This window comes from Aulostomus chinensis, chromosome 14 (assembly GCF_037954235.1).
Source record: "Aulostomus chinensis isolate RoL2024-O1b breed Wild chromosome 14, RoL_Achi_v1.0, whole genome shotgun sequence".
Classification (NCBI taxonomy): Eukaryota; Metazoa; Chordata; class Actinopteri; order Syngnathiformes; family Aulostomidae; genus Aulostomus; species Aulostomus chinensis.
Genome location: NC_141333.1, coordinates 2,639,029 through 2,656,236, shown reverse-complemented (window position 1 = coordinate 2,656,236; position 17,208 = coordinate 2,639,029). Strand labels below are relative to the sequence as shown.

Below are 17,208 nucleotides of genomic sequence, written 5' to 3'. Positions count from 1 at the left end.
CCAGGCGCTGTTTAGACTCAAGGTAGCAGCGCTCGCTGTTGCAACTGATGCTGGGGGCTTGTGCCCGGTGTGGGCGTCTCATCGTCTCACTCAATGACCGCACATGTATGTGCTGACCTAAGATTTGAGGAACTATTATTCTTTCCAACTTCAGGGCTGCTTAACGAGGACTTTACAAGTTGGGGAGTTCGCAAGTTTAAGTTGTCGATTTCGCTCGCAGGCTGAAAATCAGGCTGAAATCATTCAAAGACTGAAGAAACATATTTTGTTGTGTAAATTCTGGTCACAGCAACAAAAATATAGAATGAATTCAGCCTTCGCCAGCAACGGCCGTGAACTGCACTTCAGCGGTTAAGAGGCTGCCGCCGACAGCGAATCCCTGCTTGCCCTTTTGAATTAATCTCATCATCACGACTGTGATATAACATTGAAGCACAGAGGGCGTTTTTTTGTTTGTTTTATTTCATCTTTCTCATTGCCGTGAAGCAAAGTTCTCAGGCCTCATGGAAGAAGTAGACGTGGTGTTGGGTTTCATCTGCAGGCGGTCCAGACCTCATAAATCCTCTCCCGGGATCCTCGTAGCGCTGTCCCAACACACCAAATGAGTTTTAACCGTTTCACTGATTAGAAAACGACAATACAGGCTGTTTGAGTTACGGTCTGAAGGTAATATGTGTCCCTTCTTATTGACCGCAGCCTTCTGCCAGTGCCAGTTTTTGCTCTTAGAGCGTTCTCACAGCGTGTGATCCGTACCCTGCCAAGCACGTTTGTCCCCTAAAGCCGGGTTCGTTTGGCCGGCGTGAGGCGCGGGACGCCTCCGTGGTGCCAGCGCTGTCGGGGGGCTTCAGCACGGTACATCTATGTGTGCGTGGGAACGTAGTACGCAGAGCTGCCAGTTGTGCTTCAGTCATGCATACGTTCAGCGAGCAAGCAAACTCGGGTAAATGGAGCGATGATATCCGAGTATAATGAGAGGTTTTACAGCACTATGAGGGCGTTGGAACATTTTTCATATGCTCTTTGTCTACGCCCGCAGTTTTTTTTGCTGACTGGATGATAAATAAACTGTTTTTGATTGCAAACTTGTCACCTCGACTGTACAGTAGAGACTCAGCCGAGGATTTTCCCTCCCATCCAGCTCCTGTGATGAAATACAAAATCAGATACGCAGGGTTCCCGTACAAAAATCCGAATTGCGCAGCTCATTGATGATGTCAGTGTATCTGAGGCCAGGGGACTGGGAAGGGGGACACTCCCGCTTTGGCGCACGCGGGGCCAAGCGTGAGTGCATTTTTAGGTTTGAAAAGTCCAAACTGGTAAGCTGACACACAACACACAGACCGAGATATTACACAAACCATTGTGTCACATCCCAGTATTGAGCGAATGATTCATCCCAACAGCGAGGAGAGCTGGTAGAGGCACACGTACGCGCTGCTGGTTGGCAGGAACTCCTGCACCCCTGTCCTCGTGCCTCAGAGAACGTTTGAACAGTTGGCCTGGTTTGTTGCATAAAATCTGCTCTTTAATGAAGCCTGTAATATGGAGGCTGTTTCAGACTTTCCCAGTATTGAGTTAGCTTTCTCCGTAGGCATCCAGTCGAGTAGTCCAATGCAAAACAATGGAAAATATAATAAGGCGTTCCACTCTGGCCTGTCTACACCCTTGTTTCTGCTCATTTTTCAGTCAAAGCGCTGGTCCAAAAAGCCAATTAAGATTCAGCTAATACAGCAGGAAAGACAGACGTGTACAATTAATCCCAGAGAGCTTTCTAAACCAATATATTTGAATTAACAAGATGATGTCAAATCGGTTGACAAATTAATTGTGCTGCCAGTTAGTGGCTGATGGCTCCTCCACGGTCATGCAGGAATGCAAGGCTCTACTTTGCAACAAAACAACATGATTTTTTTGTACTGATATCACTTACGTCTGAGTAAATTTCAACTTAACAGACGGCAAAAAGCACTTGCAAAGATTTCTGGTTACGTTGTGGCGTAGCAAAGACATCCGACGAGAGGTAAACACACTGTTCGTTAAACACACTGTTCGTTAAACACACTGTTCGTTAAACACACTGTTCGTTTCTGTTCCCGCTGAAACTTCACCTGAAGGTAAATGCTGCTCTCTTAAATTGCTGTCTGGGTTTTTCGTGCAACTCTGACTGTTATTACCCCGCTGGCCGTATCTTTGACTGAAAATATATGTGCTGACTATGTCAGCTGATAACGTGGCTATTGTCAACCCCCCAAATTTTCCTGACTCTCCCTGAAATATCTAGTGCCTCATTTTGCGGACCAGTAGGTGGTTCTGATGGACATTTTGCATGTAGTCGCTCTTTCTTTGTTTTTTTTTTTACTTCAACATGAGCTGTTTAGTAACGCCGTACGCGCTGGCTCTTAAAGCTAGCTGCATTAGCTAGTGTTAAAACTCGTCCCATCATAAACATTTGACAAATAACACCATGGTACTTAATAATTCACTTTTATTGCAAGATTGTCCTGAAGCTGGCGCTTTAGCCCGAGTCACTGACCTGCCAAGATAGTGACCTGCTAAATATGTGGAATTATACTCACAGATCCAGCTTCAGTAAAGCTAGACTGAGCAATTCACCTTCATTTGTCAGTTATCATTCAGTTCAATATGGTATTGAACAATGAGGGCCTGTTTGGGCGGTAGGGATAGGGAGGAATGAGCAGCTATTATTATCCTGTTTTATGTCTCTGGCAGTGGTAGCGGTGTCAGTCAGAAGCCGGCAGTGGAAGCCAGGGGACCGGTTAGGACCGCTGGCTCTCCGAGGTGCTTCATCTCTGGGCCGAGGCAGCAAGACCTCTAAGTGAACCGCAGCCTTCTGGATGGAGAATTGCTGAGGCAGCAAACTCAGCCCATTTCACAGGGTGGAGTTCTTATGCTGCGCTATAGATTTTCAAACAAGAAGAGGTGGCAGTCGGCTGTGAGCCAGTTTATGACTTTGGGAATATTGTCCCACAGCTCAAATCACACGATTGTCCATTATCTTGCTTTATTACATACTTGTCCCCCCGTGACGGGGCAGTCAGCGCCGGCATCTGCGCTCAGTTAATGTGTAGAAATTAGTCTGTTTTTCAAGCAGCGTGTGTCATGGTGGGAGTTCAAAACGGAGTGAGCTCCAGGATTCCTCGGATTCCGCCTTATAGAAGCCAGTGATAAGGGGGAGAGCGGGCCGAGGAGGGCCGCGGTGTTCTGACAGCAGTTTGCCTCACTGATGGATTGAGGTGAATGTTTGAGCACCAGACAGACATAAAGAAGCAAATGGCTTTTATGAGCAACATGATTTATCCAGCGAACAAGCTTTGTCAAGCCTCGCCGGCTGAATTTATAGCACTTGACACACAGAATGGGGTATCAGCTCTGAGTTTAGATGTTTGGCCGAGGCCCACGGCACTTTCACACAAAGGAAGCATGAAATATTGGTATTATTTTAAAAGGTTTCCGTATATTAGGTTGGAATTGGGTGTCCTTTCCAAGATGGTTCACTGTCAAGCCAGTCACTGTTACCTTACCGAGAATCCAGTCTGGAAAGATCTGTGGGAGCCAGGCTCTCCGCCGCTCTAGATGGAAAATGATGGCGAACAATGAAAGAAAGCTGCAGCAGCGGTCGCACATTTTGAGAACCTGTCAGCCGTGTCATGTCAGCGGGGAATTGCAGGAATGAGTCCCGAAGACCCCGAAATGAGTTGCGGTGCCGTTCCCTCGTCTCAAAGTCGATGTGATTTTTTTGTGTGTGTGTGTGTGTGTGTGTGTGTGTGTGTGTGTGTGTGTGTGTCTTTAAATGCCACCGTTTATTTTACTTCCCGAGTTGTCCTTCGAAACGTGTCACACCTGCGGCCCACAGCGGGTCCAGACATGGATTTAGATGAAATGATCAAAGTCATTTCAGAAATCTGCACCAAAATAAGAAGATGAATAAAAACAGACTTGTTCTGGAGAAAGAGTGCGTGGTGTCCGGGTACAGCCTGGGCCAGCGCTTGATCACCAGACCACCATCACATCTGTATTTTTATTGAAACAGTTGATGTCGTAACCATATTCTGTTATTCTGTGAGTACATTTTAACTCTTCAGGGAAAATATTGTGACATCTTTGATCCGTTGTCTCGCAGACTGAAATGATGGATATTATCAAAGGATCGTTGCCTCGGCCGCCCTGATGGTACGGTGAGTTACGGTAGGACACTGGAGCGGCATCAGTTCTCCCTGCAGTGGTTAACGATTAAAGGATTATCCCCCTGGGATTAAGAATACAAATACGCGAGGCTTAACCATAGGATTGACGCATCATGAAACATCATCTTTCAAGAAGAGGTTCTTTTGTTTTGGAAGGTGACGTACTGCCAGAACCATAATAACAGACGATCACGTGACTCCTTGTCTACTGGGGGTGCGGCTCGCCTCTGTCAGGAGCGGTTGGAACCGTCACGGCTGATGACATTCATTCCATGGACTGATGTCAATCACAACAGGTACAAAAATGAAAATGAATTAGTTTTTTATTATTATTATTATTATTATACCTGAGTCCCCTTGCCAAACGCTGCTGGTTTGGACGAGACGGTGTCATTTAAACGTCTCCGCTGTGAAAGAATGATGTCATGTTGAGTCCCACCCCACTGGTTGGTGTCAACTTTCTTGGCAAGTTGCATGATTACACATCAGTTAAATACTGATGATAACTTAAAAAGATAGTTTTGTTTGAGGAATGAAGCTTGAAGTATCGATTTTTTGTCGTTGTTGTTTTTCCCCCTGTTCAATTTCTGTTCAACCCCTGAGCTGAAGTGGAGTTTGGTGAGTGACACATCTCTGCGTGTCACTCTGCGTCTGTGTGTGTTCCTCATCTCGTGCTCACATTTCCATAGATGTTCTTATCTGATGATGGCCACTTGTGTCTCGAACTTCCTGTCTGCTTGTGCAGCCTGTTCTCAGTCCCAGTCCATCAGACGCTGACGCTTGATCGGAGGCTGTCGGTGTCAAACTCTGACGATGTAGGAAACCCCCGAGCGTCAGTTTTCTATGTGCCAGGTTGTTTAATGAAAACATGAATGTGACAACGCTCTATATATAGTGTGTGTGTGTGTGTGTGTGTGTATACGTACAACCAGAGAAAAGAGCGTGGGTCCAGTTTTCTTCCTTCATATTCGTTACAAGCAGGTTGTGATTCCAAAACAATTGAATGTCCTTTTACAACGTGAGGTCAGCCAACTTTAAACTGGTACTTACGTTTTGCCTCAAAGTACTTCACGGTAAGTGCCATTCATTCAACATCAATTTTCAACTTTCAAGCTCCTCAGCCAGTATAATTCACATCTTCTGTACTCAATGAATCCATACATGTGTTTGGTATCGGCTAAAAACAAACTGGTACGTGTCCGGTCCAGGACCGCCACCAGGGAGCGCGAGTCGGTTGGTTCAGCTGAATGCGCCAGCTGGTCACACCCGCCGCTCATGGTAGCACCCAACCGGTCGTAAAATCATTTGTTTTTTCCCGTTTTGTTGTTGCCGTTAGTTGTCAGTAGCCTGGTGCTACGTGTGTGCACTATGGAGCCACACAGAAGTAATGTGGGGTGTCAGGGGGAGGGGGGGGGGGGGGGGGGCGTCTTTGTGAGCTCAAGACTTCTGTTTGTGCGGACTTGAAATGCAAAGTACACTTTTCGGGTGAAGTGTTAGTGTAAGGAAGCAGTAACTAAAACCCAAGCCACAATGTTTTCCTACTTCTCACCGAGTGTCTTTTGTGCTTCAACCTAACCGCACAACCACGGCGTTCACACATCAGCTTGTTTGTTTTTGAAGAGCTTGTTATTTTAGAGGGGAACTTTAGAAAACTAAAGCAGGTGTTGGCGTCGGCGTCATAATTGGAAGTCAGAGCGCACGTCCGCGATGTGGTGAGTGGCACTCGGAGTGAGCGTGCCAGGGTCCATTTGGTCATGAAAAACCTGGAAAAGTCCCGGAATTTGAAAAATTGCAATTTCCAGGTTCTCGACCAAGTAAAGGCAGAAAATTTTGCACGTCCAAGTACCAGAATCTTCAAGTAGATGTGATTCAGCAGCGATCGACTGAAGAAAAATTTCTGCTGGTAAATACTGATGAACTTTAATCCACGTTCGTCCAGTATCAAACCACTTAACTGGTTTAGTCAAACACGTGCTGCTAATTTTGGATTTCTTGGGTTTCAGATGTTTCAGGGAACCTTCAGTGTGGTGATGAAAATTTTCCTCGAAGGCGAGGAAAAGTCATGGAAATGTCGTGGTCGTAATGTATATGAAACCTGACATGTGATAACCAGCTATCCTTCAGGCTCCGTCTCGGTTAGATTTTGTCAGTCCTGCGCCGCAGAAAAGTAACGACACACCATGAAACGTTTAAAGAATCAGAATGAACAGAAACAGAAGTGTAAGTTGTGCGCGCGGACAGGTAGCGTGTCACTCTGTGTGTTTAAGTGTGTGAGGGAAAGATTTGCCCTCAGCTCTGGTGGCGCTGGGCTCACGGTCCTGTGTTTGATTGCAAGACGAGCTGTAATTAAAAGCGGTTCTACACTGGAGGAACCGCAACATGATCAAAAGCAGATTTGGTTTCAAGGAGAGAACGCGCTCGTACTCAGTTCAGCCGCATGCACATGTTGGGCCTGGGTGCGGTTTTATTCAGTATAGAAGCTATGATTTATGTCACTGCTCTGCCGTCAGCCGTGTGTATATCTTTCTAAGGGGCTTCTGTGACTCGTGTTCATTTTCTCGTGATCAGCCACAAATATGGAGTCAAACTGGGGAAGCGAGCCGATGGTTGTGGAAGAATTTTCCCCACTTAAAAATTCCCACACCAAAGTTTTCTTTAAATGACGTCCCTAATGTCCCTCAAAATAGAAAATATGGAGTCCCTCGAATGCTTCTTCAAGATATCTCTGGTAAAACGCACTCGTGAGAAGCTTCTGCACATTCTGCCGATGCGTGTTTGCGGTTTTGGTGTATCTTTATTGCATGTCCCACCGAACGGCTGTACAACGATAATGAAAACCATTCTATTCAAGTCGTAGAAAAGGCAGGAAAATCTTTCTGGTAGAAACGCGTAAGAATCCTTATTTACTGGGAAACGAGGGCTGTTGGTGGATTTACAGTGTTGGAATTCTGCCTTTTGTGTGTGTGGTAACAGACGGTCAGAGCAGCCGCCCACGGCTCCAGAATCTAAACAGCCCGTCCGCCATGTTGTCACCAGAGCCGGCGGGGTGAAACAGACATCCTAGTGTAGATTAAGTGCAGTAGCGCCTGTGTTTTGTTCCTCGCGCAGCAACGGTACAGCTGTCTGGGAGTGTCCCGTATATTCTGGTTGTTGTAGGTTTTCTACCTTTTGAGCAAAAGCAAATACCACAGCCCTTTTTCTCTGTTTTCTCTGGTCATGTAGCAAAATATGACCACTACATAGTCAGCCCAGTTTCATGAAAAGACCATTTTGCTCGTGGGGAAATACTTATTCCTGCAGCCTGTGTAGAAAATAAACAGCACCTCTATTTCTGGACCCCTGGACACCCAGAATAACTTACTACGCTGGTTTTCTCTACGCAAGGTCATCGCAGGCTCAGATACCCGCCAGTAACATGAGCTTGTGCACCACTAAAATACAGGCTTTTACTGGGGTGTAACACGGACACACCAAAACAATGACACAAAGAGGCCAGCAGTGTTTCAAACGTGTTTTTAAGCATTTCCAGCTCTTTGTGCGAGCGCTCCCTGGGATCAGTGACCTGTCTGTCAAGGGGACACTAAAACGGGTCTGTGGGTGAGATGCGAAGGAGGGAGACGGAGGGTTTCCGACAGATACCACTCCCTCGCCACGCGTGAACTGATGTGAATTTAGGTGACAGGAGGGTTTAACTCCTGGGAAAGGATCTGCAAAGGGGAACAGGGACGGAGAGGGCTGAAAAATGGGATTGACCCTTAACCCCGGGTCTGTAATGTGATCCTGGTATCTCTATTGTAGAGGGAGGGAGGCGCGGAGGAGGTCACCAGGGGAAAGGGAAGGTAGTAGCCACGCCGCGCTGCTGATTAGAACTTCCTGTGGTTCAGCAGCTTGAAAACACACAAGCGAATGAGCACTGACATGGGCATCATTCCAAAAACAAATACTCAGAAAAATGTAACACAAACAAGCAAACATTTTGATGCGGAATTGCAACATTGAGTAATCATCAGAAAAAAATCTCTCGCCACAAACAAGCAAAACATTGTGTAATCTGCAGAAATATGCTAATATTGAGCAAAGGAGCCAAAACGCCCTCAGAATATTTCTTGGAACAAGCATGAAAAATCAGTCGACTCTTTAAACATTCCAGCTGTCGTCTCTTGAAACCAGAGTCAGGCTCTTAATTCCCATCAGTTAAGAAGTAAATAATTGTTCTGCTTTACATGCGACAGCGAGGAGCTTCATCGGGAGGTTAAAGGGATATTTCAGAGTTATCGATGTGGGAATGTAGGAGGCAGCCGTTCACAGTCGAGGTTTTAGTCTCAGTGGATGCGGGTCCAAGCGTCTTCTGTCCCGGGAGGTGAGAGCAGCAGCAGCGCTGGGGCTCAGAGTCACTCAGGCCAGCACGGAAGTTAGCATCCCCATGAGGTCCCTCGTCCAGCAGCCTGTGGGGATTTTACAGTGGATTGTTGATCGTTGCTGGAAAAAAAGCTCTGTGGCAAACAAAAGTTTGAAACTTCCATGTTTTGTTCAGCAAATCTCTGCTACTTCTATTATTACTTTGGAAGCACGAAGTGCAGTTGTTCAAAGTACGAAGCTGTAAAGTCAAACCAAGCACCAAAGACATTTGGCTTCAGTGTCGCCCCAGCCAGTGTTCGCGACCACCATCTTTAAAAACACATAAAAGCGTCAGAACTCACGAGTGTGACGTCACTGATGTATTTTATGCAGCAGAACAAGACACTAAAACCCCTGAAGCCCACGTGACTCACAGACCTCATGAATGCGCTCAGAAACCCGGAGACTCGCTCCTTTCACCTGGCAGCGGTGCAGCGGGAGTCAAGCAGCCAAACCGTTGCAAATGTGATCGTGTGTTTTGTTGTGTGTTTTGATTTTTTTTTTTTTCCTGCAGTTTTCTCTCCGTCTGTGGTGCAGTGCTGAGAGTCACAGCTGCTACTGCGTGAGGTTCTCTGCAAAACACGACCGCAAGTCATTCAAAATGTCCCTGTAAAAGCACCTTTCTTTTCATGGTGACTGCAGCATGGCAGAGAATAAAAGGGTGGAGCGGAGAATAGCAGGGCGTAGCAGGGTCTCTGCTGAGGCACCCGATCCAAAAATAATCATACAAGTTCACAATGTGATATCATGTGAGTGTTTGATATGAAGGTTTTCACTTTGCTGTTTGGAGCATGCGACAGCGGCTCTTCCATCTCGCCACCATCCTGCCAGCTTGAGGTAAAACGCAATGATACAGGTCACATGGTGCTAAACGCAGGTAATTACCATGCATAGGCAGAAAGATCAAGCTTAACTTGTCCTATTAATGGAAATCAGTGACAGCCGACCGGTTCATGTCCTCTCTTGACCTTTATTTTAGGAGGCCATTAAGATTTCAAGAAAGTATTAAAATGAGGGGACGCTTATCTCCTGCGAACACGGGTTCTAAAGAAGCATCAAGCGTCACTGCTATCAGCGTTGAAGAGCATGCAAATCAGCCCGGGGCCGTTGCGTCACCACTAACCTCTGTGGATTTGAATAGTGTCAGGTGATGGGAGTCATGGTTTAGTCCTCCAGATGCGCATCTCTTCTCTCTCCATCTTCCCCAACTCCTCCTGCAGTCCTCTTCTCTGCTGCTGGTACCTGGGAGGGAGGGGGTTCTCCTTCCTGTTGCAGGCTCACCGCAAGTGAGGCGAGTCTTCAATCTTTTGAATTTAGACGGCTCATCCCGCCGCTGTCAAGGGAAAACCCCTTTATTCTTCAGGCTCGGACGAAACTCACCCTCTGGCGTCTTTTATGCATTTTCATAGTAAAGTCATGTCGTTTTCATTCATGCTAATGCATCTCTCTCTCTCTTTTTTTTTTCTTTTTTTTTTTAGCACTTCTCAGGTAGGAAACAACTTTATCAACTTTTACAAGTCTAAGTGGAGAGGTTGGGCTCTCAGGAGTAGAAACTTGGCTCTGCAGTGATTTATTACTTAATTGAGCTGACTCGTTAAAGTTAGCTGTAATTGATGCCATGAAAAGCCTGGCTGTCAGCCAAACCCCAGGTTGTGTAACAGCACAGGTTTAGCATGCAAACCGCCGTACCTGTGAATATCAGGCTACGCTAAACAAAACCACGTTTCCCTGGCGACTTCTTTGTGTTGGAAGCCGAGTCTGACAGCGCCGTGAAAGAGGAGTGTCGCAGTTCTGGACTGGAGCGGTTTGTGCAGGAGCTTTGGTCTGCTTGTCGGAGAATAAGGGAGATTGTGGATTGTGAGTGTGTGTCTGGCAGTCTGGTATTTCCTGAAGGAGTTTCCTCCTGCCGTCAGAGCGGAACCACCCTGGGCCCCTCGGCAGTCCAACCCACAGACTGACCCGGTACTGCTCCCTGAGAGAAACACACACACATAATATGAAGGTGTGCTAATATAAAGGAGCATTGATAAAGATGGTGACAAACAGGAGAGAAGGTTGTTATTACGGCAGGGAGATGCAAGACAAGGCTGCGCCTCCATGTCTGCTCCAGGCGCTGGGCTGCTTTCCAGCAGTCTCAGGGCCTGATTGTTGTGCCGTTCCTGATATTGGCCATTATTTGTACCGTGATGTCAGCGGTTTGATGGATAGGTGTATCTTCAACACCTTACAGTAATTTGTTGGCCGCGGGCTGCCTCAGAGATAGCGAGGGAGCACGGAGGATTGTGGTCCAAGATTCCTGCGCTATCAGCCAGCCTTACTGGGAGCAGGGCCTGACGAGAGAAACCTGCCAGACCAAGAGGAAAGAGAAGGGGGTGGGGGGAGGAAGGAGAGGGCCTTGTTGACAAGGTGAGGGAGAGAAGGGTGGGTTATGTCAGCTTGTGTCTTTGCCCCCTAGACCCAGCTGGGCTTCATTACCCAGAGTTCTTTGCCGAGCCGCCCTGGGTAACATGGCCGCCACACTGTCAGAGAGGACAGGACATGGGCGGAGCCTGCAGGAAGTGGCCAAACCATCGAGCTACAACTGCAGCGTCGATCCTGTGGAGACTTTTTAAACTTGTGTTTTTGGAAAAAGCTGCAGCTGTAAAACTGTACGGCTTTTAAAGCGTCACAACCCCAGTGACATCACCAGTTTAACCATCTCAGTCTCAGGGGGAGAGGCCAGAACGCTGGGTCATCTCCGACTGCTGAGCTCCAGCCTTCGACTCCTATAAACACAGAGGATCTGACAAATTCTTATGATGTCATCGCTTCCACATGACGGATAGCAAAAAACCAAACTGTGGTGTGACAGGGCCACATTTCAAGGTGTGACAACAGATGCCAGCATGCTAGTTGCCAACCCTGAGCGCATTAAAAGCCGCGTTTTTCTACACCGAAATCCTCGGATGCAGGAACGTCCACTCATAAAAAAATTAGTGAGCGAAAGGCTTTGTTGCTGTTGATGGAGCTCCGTATCTTCAGGTTGTTTCATCCAGATGCAAATGCACCGTCTGTCCCTCCCACCGTGTTTCCTGAAGCGAAAACTAGTAGGCAGTCATTAAATTAGATGAATTTATTTAATCAGATTATGAGGTGGGTCTCAAGTAGTAGCCGAGGGCGTGGGGGGCAAACAAGTAACAGCCACAGTTACTGATGAAACCCCGCCCCCCCTCAACGACAGTAATCGTCCTGGGTTCCTCTCCTCCACCGGTTTGGTGGAAGTCTGCCTCCCAGTTTCACGTAATCCAAACAAACTGCACCGATCACATTACCTCCTTGGCAGAGGTAAAAAAAAAAAAAAAAAAAAATGGGGGAGAGGGAAAAATAAATGCTTCTATTTTGCTCTAGGTTTTGTTTTTGGGGTTTTTTGGTGTAGCTGGTCCAAGAACCAGGAGCGGATCAGAAAACAAGTCAGCTTCAAACTAAAAAAAAAAAAATGAGCAAACGTACAGAGGGAATTGGAAAGAAAAGCCTTTCCTGCACGGAGGCGGGACTTCGATCGGGGCCTCTTCGTGCTGATGAGGAGGCCTGAATCCTCGCAGAAGATCCTGCCCTCGCACAGTCGGCGTTCTGTTGTGAATGTGTTTCTTGTTGTGTCAGTTCTGGCACCCTTCATGACTCAGACTCTCCCAGAGAAACAGCTCATACCTACGTGTCACCACGGCTTGCCCTGCAGAACAACCCGAGGAGCACCAGTGACTCACCCTTCTACTTTCCCATGCCACCTATTGTTCAGGCCTTGCTCTGTTCAGCAGAGACGCCGACGATCACGTTGCGAAATCTGATGGAAATGCTGTTGGTCCAACTGTCCGTCTGAGAGAGCGCACTCATGTCCAGGGCTCTTTTTTTTTCGTTTTTTTTTTTTTAAGCATTTACACCAACAAAGACTTTTTTTCTGATGTGGGTTCACAAACTGACCCCAGATCAGCAGTTTCATGTAAAAATGCCCTTCTTTTTTAAAATATGTTTTCTGAGCAATCAGCTGATGGTCGCCGTGTTTACACGCACCCTGGAATAAAATGCCAAATGTAACCACCTTAGGTGGAAGAGACCTGACTCCTCCCTCAGGAGGAATTTTCTATCAGATTTAGAAGGGTAGAATAAACCTTGAATCCCCTCTTCGATAGCAAAATAGGAGCCTCCGAAACGCCCAATCCGATCGTTCCTCTTCAGGTTTTTTCTGTGCGTTTGTGCCGGCGCGTCAGTTGCGTGACTGAGTTCACTAACAGAACCGGTCCGTGGCAGACGGACGGAGTTCTTTGCTGAAAGACTGAAGAATTGTTGGACGTCTTGACGGTCAGCAGGCTTGAAATAACAACTCGTGTTGGACGAGCGTGAGACAAGAGTCAAGGAAGCAGGGATACGTCATCAAGCCCACTTCTTCCTCGACTGTACTTCAGTTGTTAGGCATGTCGCCGTGGTTACAGTGGGTGGAACCTCTGTGTGCCTGTTGGCCAGGAGTTCTGATCAAATCACGCCTCACCCGATCACATTATTTACGTGTCTTTGCTCCTCATCTGCGGCTGTAAATCTGATTCATGAGCTCTTCCAAATGTTTTGGGATAAAGGAGACTCTTACAGGATGTAGAGAGAGTGAATATCATGAAAACCTGTTTTTATACAGATGTCAACATCAGCAGTTATCAGCTGTTGGCCGAAGTGGGTTTAAAAAATCTCTGTTTCAATCTGCAAAATATCTGCTATTGTGCCTCCTTCAACGGGGTTCCTTGAGTTGAAGCCTCCAACCAGAATGATTTCAGCTGGGTTGAAGACGTGTTGTCAAACTCGGCGAGCGTCGACCACCTGACGTCTTCGATGAGGGACAAAAGGAGAAAACAGCAGCTAATAGACGAGCGTCTGAGAAAGACAGGAAAGCAGGAAGGAAGGAAGGAAAGGAAAGGAGGAAAATAAGTGAGGGATGGAGTTGGGGCACTGGCTCAGAGAAAGCCTCTGAGATTTTAATGTGTCCTTGTGAGTGTGTGTGTCAGTGTGTGTGTCCCGTAGAGGGTTATGTTTATAAATCAGCAAGTCAGGCAGTGTGTGTCTTGCAGGCCCGGTGTTTCCTGCAGTGTAATCTGAGTCTCTGGTGGAATGTGTGAACCACGTCCGACTCCACTCCACTCAAGCCCCCGACTCACTCAATATCCCACTGTAAACAGCCCGGCTCTGCCAGGCTCTCTGGAATGGCACAGGTACTCACTCCATCCCCAAAAACAACAGTACGCAGGAAACGCTTCAAAATAAAAGCACGTCAGTTTGTACAGTCGGTGAAAGTTGGTCCTGGTTGGCGGCGGTGAGATTTGTTGCCTGGGTTCACGGTGTGTTACACGATCAACCTCCACCTCGAGTCTGCTACGCGGTGGGTGCGTGCATGTGTGTGTGTGTGTGTGTGTGTGTGTGTGTGTGTGTGTGTGTGTGTGAGAGAGAGAGAGAGAGAGAGAGAGAGAGAGGGGTTAATTGTGGTGTGACCTCTCTAATGTCTTTCCCTGGCTTGTTATCTTGATTGGGTAATTAATTCTGGGGCCACTCTCTTCGTTGGTCCCAGTATTCACACACTCGTGACACACACACACGCACACACTTTCGAAACCTCCTGAACTCAGGAGCCCCCTCACATTCCTGTAACCCTGAGGCTGCTTCATCGCGTTACTTCTCTCCCCTCCCTCCTCTCCCCTTCCTTCTTGCCCTCGCTCAATTTATTCCTTCTCCTCACTTCATCATTCCGGGAGCTCACTTGTCCATCTTGTTGTTCTCCCTCCCACATGCTTCCTTCTAGATTTACTCAGCCCCAGTGATGCTGAAGTTAAAGAACCAGAATGCATAAATACTCCTCTCCACCGGTCCTGCGTTCAAACACGAAAGGCGTCTGATATTTATATTTCTTCTCATCAATAAATCACTTGAAAGAACTAAAACCCACAGTGAATTTTTCCTGCTAACAAGTCCTGTCCTCTGCTGTAGAGCCCCACTGCTGTTCAGCTCCACACTCCTGAGCTGAAGAGAAAGATGAGCAATGAACAGAAGAAACTTCAGCAGCTGTAAGGAAGAGTACAGGCCCTGCTGCTGGAGTAACTGTTCATAGAAATATGTGTGCTCATGCTATTGATTCATTTCAGGTCGCCGTGACAGTCTGACTCACAGGATTCAGATGAGTGTTCTTCAGAGTGTTGCACAATGCTTCGGCACAACGGCAACTTGATTGGAGAAGCGTCGTGGTTTGGGTTTGAAACGAGAATAAACGATGAGCTGCGTGTGAAAATGTACCAACATCTCATCCAAAGTATCCGGTCCTGCCACCAGAAACTCCGCTTCAGATGCCCCGATGTCTCACTCCTTTCTCCTCCTGCCTCCCCATCACGTGCTTCAAACTGCGCTTCGGTACTTCTCGTGTGGACGGCTGTGAACGCTTTAGAACTGCCGGCACCAGCATTGTGGTTCGGGCCCAAAAAGTGTGTATTACTCACAGGCCCGAATTGACGAAATAAAACCACAACAGTTCCTCCCAAAATGAGGTGGAATGGAGAAGAAGGTAGGAAATGGAGACGCAAAGCGAAGTTAAGGCAGATTAACACTTCAGAGCAGTCAGAGACAAAGTCCTCTCAGCCCCCCCCCCACTCCCTTCGTGTGTTATTGGATTTCGGAGCATGCTCGGTCTGCAGGACCACTTCCTCTGAGCAGCAGACAGCTCGGTGTTTGTCTCGCAGCCTTATCACTCCATCACCAACGAACAGACGTAGAAATAGAGAGCTGGTGTGAGACAGAGGGAGAGAGAGAGAGAGTGAAGGAGTGACTCCTCTCTCTCTTTCTCTTTCTCTCTCCTACACTCAGGTTCTGGCTCTCCCTGTTTGGGCACGATGAGAACGGCAGATTATTGAGGCTGATAAGATGAGGAATGCTGCTTGGAGAGGAAACGCCATTCTGGAGGAGGTGTAGTCTTTAGAAGACTGCTCCCTCATCCTCACCATATGTCACCCACCCCACCCCCAACTCGACACCAGCCTTTTCCTCTCCTTCTGTCTCCCTCAACACCAGGATGGCAGGATAGAGACGAGGAGGAAGGGGAGCAGGGATTGAAATGTGTTGACCCAGGACCAGTGGGCATGCCCATTCAAGCCTCCCTGCTCCCTCAGCTCTCCCTCCACAGCAGCTCTTAGGATGCGTTCTGCTCAGTTCCGGCCTTTCCCGCAACTGAATGAGAAGGAACCAAAGGAGAACGTCGCACTGTAGGGTTTGAGGGAATAAACAAAGCTCCCTAATGCCTTCAGAATGTGGCGCTATACCTTTCCCTCGTCCCAATAAAGGTAGTGGAGGAGGAGGAGCTTCTCGTGGCCGCGTACAGCGAGCGAGGTCTGTCACTGGAGCGAGTCAAGATCGTTCTTTAGTGCTCGTCAGTACTGAGATAGTGGACATGTTGCTGCCGCCCAGAGACGGACACAAACTCTGGGACCCCGTCGGCAGAAACAGCTGGTCAGTCACGTGAGGTAAAGAGTCACCTCAGTTTTTTGTTTTGTTTTTTCAGAAACGGTGACCGTGGGGGGTAACCCAGCCTCGCGCCGGTTCTGAACAGACTTGTTTTTGAAGGGGAATCCTATTTTCGTAGAATTTGATCTCTTTTGATCTGCAGTAACAACGTTGCACTCACCAAGTTAATAATAAAAGAAGTCAGTTGGGGCAAGAAATGCAGGCAGTAACACGATCCGGGTTCATATAAAAACAAAAAACAACACTTTATTTTGATAGTGATAGTAAAGGCAGGGGAGAGCGAGGATGACATGCAGCCCACAAAAGGCCCAGGCTGGATTTGAACCCCGGCCACTGCGGTGAGGACTCAGCCTTGATACGTGGTGCACGCTCCACCAGCTCGCACCACAGCCTGCGCCAAGCTTAGCAAAAGTGCTCATTTGAACCCAAACCATGATCTTTCCCTAAATCTAACCAAATGTTTGTATGCGTAAACTTGACCGAAACGACGTCCTTAGCCCCTAAAGAATGTCTCACGGGAGTCGTGACATCATCGGTGACGTCATTCCAAAAAAAAATCCAAAACAAATCCAGCTGAATTAAGAGACAATTACTTGTATTTCCAAAACACCCTGAGTGTGTGTGTGTGTGTGTGTGTGTGTGTGTGTGTGTGTGTGTGTGTGTGTGTGGTGATGCTCGGTGAACTGTGTTCCACAGCTGCATGGAGAGATCTTACCGAGGAGTCGAATGTTATTTTAATCCACTGGAGTGACGCCGGCAGCTCCAGAAATTAAACCCAGATTCTTCCCTCAAAGAGTGAAAGACTCTGCTCGCCAGTCACCGTCTGTACCTAAACGCCACGTCCGGGTGTCAAAGCTCAGGCAGGCCCACCGGTGCGTCTCCGAGATTACACAACAATTAAGATAAGACGGGATGAGATTCTCCTCCCCGGCTCTCCCCTCGTAGTGCCATGGTAAGAAATGTTTAAAGAAAGGAAATGATGTTTGCCTTTGATGTCTCCTGAAATATGAAACACCCAGAGGCTGATAGAAATGTTCAGCGCACACACACACACACACACACACACACACACACACGGCTCCTG

General features: G+C 47.6%; 1 protein-coding gene across 1 annotated transcript in view; it reads left to right on the top strand.

The window, feature by feature from the left end:
* gmds (GDP-mannose 4,6-dehydratase) overlaps window positions 1-17,208 on the top strand; it is a 157,212-nt gene that overhangs the window by 129,208 nt on the left and 10,796 nt on the right. The window lies entirely within an intron of this gene.